Consider the following 10436-nt stretch of genomic DNA (forward strand, 5'->3'; position numbering starts at 1 on the left):
TATATATTGAGCCACTCTTGCGTTCCTAGCATAAAAGTCTTATTTGGTCATGATGAATAATCCTTTTATATACTGATGGATTCTGTTTTCTAGAATTTCATTGAGGATTTTTGTATCTATATTCATAAAGGACATGGGTCTATAAGTTTTTTTTTCTAGTGATGTCATTGTTTAGCTTTGGTGTCAGGTTAATACCACCTTCAGAAAATGAGTTACAGAGTGTTTCAATTACTTCTGTTGTTTTAAAGTATTTGAGAAATATTGAGATTTCTTTATTAAAAATTTTATTAAGGGATATCTGCGTGGATCATTCGGTTAAGCATCCAACTTTGGCTCATGTCATGATCTCACATTCATGAGTTCAAGCCCCACATTGGGCTGTCTGCTGTCAGACCAGAACCCACTTTAGATACTCTGTCTCCCTCTCTGCTGCTCATAGGTTCTCTCTCTCTCTCTCTCAAGAATAAATAAACGTTTAAAAAATAAGTTAATTAATTTTTAAAAAATAAAAACTTTAATAAGTCAGTCTTGGTTTTTGTTTTCTTTGATTTCTTACCTCTAAGTTGTATAGTTTTTCTCATATATTTAGCATATTTTCTTAGATTTCCATCTAAGTATTTCATTTTGTTTTTGCTAATGTAAATGGCATTGTATTTTTATTTTATAATCTCAGGTGTTCATACCTGGTCTTTGAGAAAGCAACTGACATTTGTATAACCTTGTATCCAAAACTGCACTATAAATGCTTATTAGTTACAGGAGGTATTTTGTTGATTCTTTGAGATTTCTACATAGACAATCATATAGTGTGGAAACAAATTATTTCTTCTTTCCCAACTATATACATTTATTTCATTTATTTTTCCTTTTCTTTTTTTTCAGTGAATTCATATTATTTGATTATTGAGCCATATTGTAATTTCTTTTTTCTTTTATTTATTTTATTTATTTTATTTTTACTTTTTTCTTCCTTTTTTATTTATTTAAAATTCAGTTAGTTCACATACAGTGCAATATTGGTTTCAGAAGAGGAATTCAGTGATTTATCACTTACATACAATGCCCAGTGCTCATCACAACAAGTACACTACTTAGTATCCATCATGCATCTAACCCATCATGCACCCACCTCCCTTCATCAAGCCATAGTTTGTTCACTATCATTAAGAGTCTTTTGTAGTTTATTTCCCTCTCTTCTCTTTCCCCCCATATGTTAATCTGTTTTGTTTCTTAAATTCCACATATGAGTGAAATCATATGGTATTTGTCTTTCTCTGATAGACTTATTTTGTTTAGCATAATACATTCTAGCTCCATCCACGTCATTGCAAATGGCAAGATTCCATTATTTTAAAAAAAACTTTTTTAAAAATTTAAAAAATGTTTTATTATTTTGAGAGAGAGAAAGAGAGAGAGAGAGAGAGAGAGAGAGAGAGAGAGATACAGAGTGTGAGAAGGAGAGAGGCAGAGAGAGAGGGAGACACAGAATCTGAAACAGGCTCCAGGCTCTGAGCTGTCAGCACAGAGCCCAATGTGGGCCTTGATCTCACAAACCACAAGATCATGACCTGAGCTGAAATCAGACGCTTAACTGACTGAGTCACCCCGATACCCCAAGATTCCATTATTTTCGATTACTGAGTAATATTCTATTGTATACCTGTACCACTTCTTTATCCATTCAAGTCGATGGACATTTGGGCTCTCTCCATCATTTGGCTATTGTTAATAATGCTGTTATAAACATTGGGTACATTGAAGTTAATGTACTGGTTTCAATCTGTATTTTTGTATTTTGGGGGGTAAATACCTAATTTTGCACTTGCTGGATTGTACAGTAGTTCTATTTTTAGTTTCTTGAGGAACCTCCATACTGTTCTCCAGAGTGGCTACACTAGCTTGCATTCCCAACAACATTGCAAGAGGGTTCCCCTGTCTCTGCATCCTCACCAACACCTGTTGTTTCTTGTGTTGTTAATATTAGCCATTCTGACAGGTGTGAGGTGATATATCATCATGGCTCTGATTTGTATTTCCCTGATGATGAGTGATCTTGAGCATGTTTTCATGTGTCTTTTAGCCATCTGGATGTCTTCTTTGGAAAAGTGTCTATTCATGTCTTCTGCCCATTCCTTAACTGGGTTGCTTGTTTTTTGGGTGTTGAGTTTGATAAATTTTTATAGAATTTGGATACTAACCCTTTATCATATGTCATTTGCAAATATATTCTCCCATTCTGTAGGCTGCCTTTTAGTTTTGTTGATAGTTTCCTTTGTTGTGCAGAAGTTTTTGTCTTGATGAAGTCCCAATAGTCCATGTTTGTTTTTGTTTCCCATGCCTTCAGCGACATGTCTAGTAGGAAGTTGCTATGGACAAGGTCAAAGAGGTTTCTGCTTGCATTCTCCTCTGGGATTTTGATGGTTTCCTGTCTCACATTTAAGTCTTTCATCCATTAGAATTTATTTTTGTGTATGGTGTAAGAAAGTGGCCCAGTTTCATACTTCTGCATGCTGCTGTCCAGTTTTCCCAACACCATTTGTTCAAGAGACTTTTTTCCATTGGATATTCTTTCCCACTTTGTCAAAGATTAGGTGACCATATAGTTGTGGATCCATTTCTGGGTTTTCTATTCTGTTCCATTGATCTATGTGTCTGTTTTTGTGCCAGGCCCATACTTTCTTGATGACTACAGATTTGTAATATATCTTGAAATCCGGAATCATGATGCCTCCAGTTTTCTTTATTTTTCAGGATTGTTTTGGCTACTCAGGGTCTTTTCTGGTTTCATACACATTTTAGGATTGTTTGATTTCACTCGGCAAAAAAAGCTGGTGGTATTTTGATAGGGAGTGCAATAACTATGCAGATAGCTTCGGGTAGTGTAGATATTTTACAATTTTTGTTCTTGAATCCATGAGCATGGAATGCTTTTTCATTTCCTTGTGTTCTCTTCAATTTATTTCATAAGTGTTCTATAGTTTCAGAGTATAGATATTTTACCTCTTTAGTTCGGTTTATTCCTAAGTGTTTTATTGGTTTTGGTGCAATTGCAAATAGGATCAATTCTTTGATTTCTTTTTCTGCTGCTTCATTATTGGTGGATAGAAATGCAACAGATTTCTACACATTGATTTTATATCCTGCAACTTTGGTGAATTCATATATTAGTTCTAGAAGTTTTTTGGTGGAGTCTTTAGGGTTTTCTACATAGAGTATCATGTCATCTGCAAATAGTGAAAATTTGACTTCTTCCTTCCCAACGTGGATGCTTTTTATTTCTTTGTGTTGTCTGATTCCTGAAGCTAAGGCTTCCAGTACTATGTTAAAATAGTAATGGTGATAGTGGACATCTTTGTCTTGCTCCTGACTGTAGGGGAAAGGCTCTCAGTGTTTCCCCATTGAGTATGATTTTAGCTATGGGTCTTCCATATATGGCCTTTATGATGTTGAGGTATGTTCCATCTATCCTTACTTTGTTGAGGGTTTGAATAAAGAAAGGATGCTGTATTTTGTCTAATACTTTTTCTGCATCTATTGATAGGATCATATCCTTCTTTTCTTTTATTAATGTCGTGTTTCACATTGATTTGCGAATATTGAACAAACACTGCAGCCCAGGAGTAAATACCACTTGATCATGGTGAATAATTCTTTTAATGTACAGTTGAATCCAGTTTGGTAATATCTTGTTGAGAATTTTTGCATCCAGGTTCCTCAGGGATATGGGCCTGTAATTATCCATTTTAGTGGGGTCTTTGTCTGGTTCTGGAATCAGGGTAATTATGGCTTTGTAGAATGAGTTTGAATATTTTCTTTGAATTTCTATTTTTTGGAACAGTTTGAGAAGAATAGGTATTAACTCTTCTTTAAATGTCTGGTAGAATTCCCCTGGGAAGCCATCTGGCCCAGGACCTTTGTTTATTGGGAGATTTTTGATGACTGATTCCATTTTCTTTACTGGTTATGGGTCTGTTCGAATTTTCTATTTCTTCCTGTTTCAGTTGTGGTAGTTTGAATGTTTTTAGGAATTTGTTGATTTCTTCCAGATTGCCGAGTTTTTTGGCATATAACTTTTCATAGTATTCTCTTATAATTGTATTTCTGTGGTGTTGGCTGTGATCTATCCTCTTTCATTCATGATTTTATCTATTTGGGTCTTTCTCTTTTCTTTTTGATAAGTCTGGCTAGGAGTTTATCAACTTAGTTCTTTCAAAGAACCAACTCAGCTTTATTGATCTGTTCCACTGAGAGTTTTTGTTTGTTTGTTTCTTTTTTTTTAACGTTTATTTATTATTTTTGGGACAGAGAGAGACAGAGCATGAACGGGGGAGGGGCAGAGAGAGAGGGAGGCACAGAATCGGAAACAGGCTCCAGGCTCTGAGCCATCAGCCCAGAGCCCAACGCGGGGCTCGAACTCACGGACCGCGAGATCGTGACCTGGGTGAAGTCGGACGCTTAACCGACTGCGCCACCCAGGCGCCCCTGTTTGTTTCTATATCATTTATTTCTGCACTAATCTTTATTATTTCCCTTCTTCTGCTGGCTTTAGGCTTATTTGATGTTCCTTTTCTAGCTCTTTCAAGTGTAAGGTTAGATTGTGCGTTTGGGACCTTTCTTGCATTGTGAGATAAGCCTGGATTGCAATATATGTCCCTCTTAGGACTATCGTGTTTTCATTTTCATTTGCTTCAATATACTTTTTATTTCTTCTTTAATTTCCTGGTCAATCATAATTCTTTAGTAGACTATTGTTTAATTTCCATGTATTTAGGGCTTTCCAAACTTTTCCTTGTGGTTGGCTTCAAGTTTCATAGCATTGTGATCTGAAAATATGCATGGTATGATGTCGATCTTTTTGTATTTGTTGAAAACTGATTTGTGACCCAATAATGTGACCTATTCTGGAGAATGTTCCATGTGCACTCAAAATGAATGTGTATTCTTCTTCTTTAGGAACAAATGTTCTGAATATCTTTTAAATTCATCTACTCCAGTGTGTCATTCAAAGCCATTGTTTTCTTGTTGATTTTCTGCTTACATGATCTGTCCATTGTTGTAAGTGGGGTGTTGAAGTCATCTACTATTATGGTATTATTATCAATGAGTTTCTTTATGTTTGTTATTAATTGATTTATATATTTGAGATGTCTAAGTTGGGGGCATAAATATTACAATTGTTAGATCTTCTTGATGGATAGACCCCTTGATTATGATATAATGCCATTCTTCATCTCTTGTTACAGTCTTCGTTTTAAAGTCTAGTGTGTCTGATATAAGTATGGCTACTCTGGCTTTCTTATGACATCCATTAGCATGCTAATGGTTCTCAATCCCCTCAGTATCAATCTGTAGGTGTCTCTGCCTAAAATGAGTTTCTTATAGGCAGCATAAAGATGGATCTTGTGTTTTTTTTTTTTTTTATCCATTCTGATACCCTGTGTCTTGGATTGGAAAATTTAGCACACTTACATTCAGAGTAAATATTGAAAGATATTAATTGAGTGCCACTGTCTTTTCTGTAGAGTTGGTGTTTCTGGTGATGCTCTCTGGTCCTTTCTAGTCTTTGTTGCTTTGGTCCTTCCCCCCCCCCCCCCCACTCAAACAGTCTCCTTTATAATTTCTTGTAGGGCTGGTTTAGGGTCACAAACTCCTTTAGTTTTTGTTTGTCTGGGAAACTATCTCTCCCATTTTGAATGACCACCTTGCTGTATACAGTATTCTTGGCTGCATATTTTTTCCATTAAGCACATTAAATATATCTTGCCACTCCTTTTTGGCCTCCCGAGTTTCTGTGGACAGATCTGCTGTGAACCTGACTGTACTCCCTTATAGGTTAAGGACTTTTTTCCCTTGCTGCTTTCAGGATTCTTTCCTTGTCTGTGTATTTTGTGAATTTGATGATGATATATCTTAGTGATGACCAGCTTTTTTTTTAATTTAATAGGAATTCTCTGTGCTTCTTAGATTTTTATGTCTGTCCTTCCCCAGAATAAGGAAGTTTTCAGATATAATTTTCTCACATAAACCTTCTGTCCCTTTTTTTCTTTGTTTGTCTTCTGGGACTCCTATGATATGAATGCTACTATGTTTTAATAAATCGTTGAGTTCCCTAAGTCTGCCTTCATGATCCCTGACCTTTGTTTCCCTTTTCTTTACAACTTCAATATTTCCCTTAATTTTATCTTCTATATCACTAGTTCACTCCTCTGACCTCTCCATTCTGTTTTATGGCCTCCATTGGGTTTGCATCTCAGTTATAGAATTTTTAATTTTGGCATAACTAGATTTTACTTCTTTTATCTCTGCAGAAAAGGATTCTCTGGTTTCTTCTATGCTTTTTTCAATTCCAGCTAATATCCTTATAATTGTTGTCATAAATTCTAGCTAAAGGGCTCCTGGGTGGCAAAGTCTGTTGAGCATCCAACTCTTTTTTTATTTTTTTTTTAATGTTTATTTATTTTTGACAGATACAGAGACAGAGACAGAATGCGAGTGAGTTAGGGGCAGAGAGAGAGGGAGACACAGAAGCAGAAGCAGGCTCCAGGTTCTGAGCTGTCAGCACAGAGGCTGACACAGGGCTCAAACTCACGAGCTGTGAGATCATGACCTGAGCCGAAGTCGGATGCTCAACCGACTAAGCCACCCAGGTGCCCCGAGCATCCAACTCTTGATCTCGGCTCAGTCCATTATCTCTCACAGTTCATGGGATGGAACCCTCGGGCTGTGTGCAGAAAGCTGGAATCCTGCTTAGGATTCTCTCTCTCTCTCTCTCTCTCTCAATAAATAATTAAATAAATATGTAAATAAACTTTAAAAAATAATAGTAAAAATAAATAAAGTAAATATGAGTTTGGACATCTTACTTATATCTGCATTGAGTAAATTCTGGGCTGTCATTTCTTCCTATTTGTTTTTTGAGGTGAATTCCTCCATCTTGTCATTTTGGAGGAAGAAGGAAACAATAATAATAATAATAGAATCAACTAAATTAATTAAAAAATAAAATAAAATAAGTTAGATCCTGCTGGGTTTTGGATTGCTTGTTAAGAGAAGCTTGATAGAAAAAAGAGAAAATTTAAAAGAAGAGAGAAAAAAATTAAAAATTAAAAAAATAATAAAATAACTGGGAAAATTTTTGCTCTTTTTGTATCCAAAAAAACAAAGGAAAAGTAAAACAACAACCACAACAGAAAACAAATAACAGAAGCAACAACAGAACAAAATAACAAACAAACAAAAAAAAACGAATGAAGGTAGATCCAGTTTCCACTGGAGCTGAAACTTTTCGGGAGCCTATGATCAGTAGACTTAGCTCATGGAAAGGATTTATGCTTCTAGGAGAAGGGCTTGCTGCTCTGATTCTCAGGCCAACTTGCCCTAGTGGAGTTGTGCCTAGAGGACATAGGGCAGGGATTGGTGTAACGGCTCCGTTCTCCACTTGATGGAGGTGTTTAGCACACTGGGGTTGATCACTATTGGTGGGCTAATGGTGAAAATGGCTTTATCCTATTCTCTAGTCTCCAGAGCAGGAAGTTCACACCCTCACAGACATACGATCAGTCACCCTTCCCGTGTCCCTGACTTCTCTCAGCTCCCTGCCTTCCCCTTGTCTGTGTCTGAGCTGTCCACCTACCCGGCAGTGCCTGTCTCCAGACTTTTATCTCAGGCATGGCTGTATTTCAAATCCCTACACTTCAGAGACCCCTGCAGTTCTGACCCTCAGTGATCTTCTGGGAGAAGGTCTCACCACACTGTGGCCAGGGGCAGCTTGTCCCAGGAAACAGTTGAGTCAGTGTGCAGAGGCAACTGCTCAGAATTTATGGTAGGTAAATCATAACACCGACCCAGCGCCACTGTTTGCTACCCTCAGCCAACATCTTTGTCCCTATACAGGTGAACATGGTGGCTTGATGGCGCCCACCAGCTCTTTGCCTTGCAGGGAGGCAGTATCACTTCTACCAAACGCACTCCAACAGGGCAACCTTTTCTCCCTGAGCGACCTAGGAGATCCTCAGACTGCCTTGCCTACTCCCTGGGCTCCACCCTGCTTCCTCGCCTCTCACCAGGAGGGGACCCCAACGTGAGGACACCAGCTCTTCGCCCCTCACCCGGGCACCCATCCACTCTTGGCACCCTTGGGCTTTCCTCAGGGTTGTTTGGCTACAGAAAGCTTGTGTGTTAAGAGAATTTGATGGAAGAGATGGAGAGGGAAGATGGCGGCGTAGGAGGACGCTGGGCTCACCGCGCGTCCTGCTGATCACTTAGATTCCACCTACACCTGCCTAAATAACCGAGAAAACCACCAGAGGATTAGCAGAACGGAGTCTCCGGAGCCAAGCGCAGACGAGAGGCCCACGGAAGAGGGTAGGAAGGGCGGCAAGGCGGTGCGCGCTCCACGGACTGGCGGGAGGGAGCCGGGGCGGAGGGGCGGCTCGCTGGCCAAGCAGAGCCCCCGAGTCTAGCTTGCAAAAAGCGGAGGGGCCTGACGGACTGTGTTCCGACAGCAAGCGCGACTTAGAGACTGGGAGGTCATAAGTTAACAGCTCTGCTCGGAAAGCGGGAAGGCTGGAGGACAAAGGGAAGGAGAGCTGCTGAGCCCCCGGACGACAGAGCTCAGTTTGGTGGGGAACAAAGGCGCTCGCCAGCACCATCTCCCCCGCCCATCCCCCAGCCAAAATCCCAAAGAGAACCAGTTCCTGCCAGGGAACTTGCTCGCTCTTCACAAACACCCAACTCTGCGCTTCTGCGGAGCCAAACCTCCGGCAGCGGATCTGACTCCCTCCTGCTGCCACAGGGCCCCTCCTGAAGTGGATCACCTAAGGAGAAGCAAGCTAAGCCTGCCCCTCCTGTCCCTGTGCACCTTGCCTACCCACCCCAGCTAAGACGCCAGATCCCCAGCATCACAAGCCTGGCAGTGTGCAAGTAGCCCAGACAGGCCACTCCACCCCACAGTGAATCCCGCCCCTAGGAGAGGGGAAGAGAAGGCACGCACCAGTCTGACTGTGGACACAGCGGTGGGCTGGGGGCAGACATCAGGTCTGACTGCGGCTCCGCCCACCAACTCCAGTTATACACCACAGCACAGGGGAAGTGCCCTGCAGGTCCTCACCACACCAGGGACTATCCAAAATGACCAAGCGGAAGAATTCCCCTCAGAAGAATCTCCAGGAAATAACAACAGCTAATGAACTGATCAAAAAGGATTTAAATAATATAACAGAAAGTGAATTTAGAATACTAGTCATAAAATTAATCGCTGGGCTTGAAAACAGTATAGCTGACAGCAGAGAATCTCTTGCTACAGAGACCAAGGGACTAAGGAACAGTCACGAGGAGCTGAAAAATGCTTTAAACGAAATGCATAACAAAATGGAAACCACCACGGCTCGGATTGAAGAGGCAGAGGAGAGAATAGGTGCACTAGAAGATAAAGTGATGGAAAAAGAGGAAGCTGAGAAAAAGAGAGATAAAAAAATCCAGGAGTATGAGGGGAAAATTAGAGAACTAAGTGATACACTAAAAAGAAATCATATACGCATCATTGGTATCCCAGAGGAGGAAGAGAGAGGGAAAGGTGCTGAAGGGGTACTTGAAGAAATAATAGCTGAGAACTTCCCTGAAGTGGGGAAGGAAAAAGGCATTGAAATCCAAGAGGCACAGAGAACTCCCTTCAGACGTAACTTGAATCGATCTTCTGCACGACATATCATAGTGAAACTGGCAAAATACAAGGATAAGGAGAAAATTCTGAAAGCAGCAAGGGGTAATCGTGCCCTCACATATAAAGGGAGACCTATAAGACTCGTGACTGATCTCTCTTTTGAAACTTGGCAGGCCAGAAAGAATTGGCACGAGATTTTCAGTGTGCTAGACAGAAAAAATATGCAGCCGAGAATCCTTTATCCAGCGAGTCTGTCATTTAGAATAGAAGGAGAGATAAAGGTCTTCCCAAACAAACAAAAACTGAAGGAATTTGTCACCACTAAACCAGCCCTACAAGAGATCCTAAGGGGGACCCTGTGAGACAAAGTACCAGAGACATCACTACAAGCATAAAACATACAGACATCACAATGACTCTAAACCCATATCTTTCTATAATAACACTGAATGTAAATGGATTAAATGCGCCAACCAAAAGACATAGGGTATCAGAATGGATAAAAAAACAAGACCCATCTATTTGCTGTCTACAAGAGACTCATTTTAGACCTGAGGACACCTTTAGATTGAGAGTGAGGGGATGGAGAACTATTTATCATGCTAATGGAAGCCAAAAGAAAGCTGGAGTAGCCATACTTATATCAGACAAACTAGACTTTAAATCAAAGGCTGTAACAAGAGATGAAGAAGGACATTATATAATAGTGACAGGGTCTATCCATCAGGAAGAGCTAACAATTATAAATGTCTATGTGCCGAATACCGGAGCCCCC

The sequence above is a fragment of the Herpailurus yagouaroundi genome, unplaced genomic scaffold (genome assembly GCF_014898765.1).
Source record: "Herpailurus yagouaroundi ecotype Mexico unplaced genomic scaffold, PumYag 67375, whole genome shotgun sequence".
NCBI lineage: Eukaryota > Metazoa > Chordata > Mammalia > Carnivora > Felidae > Herpailurus > Herpailurus yagouaroundi.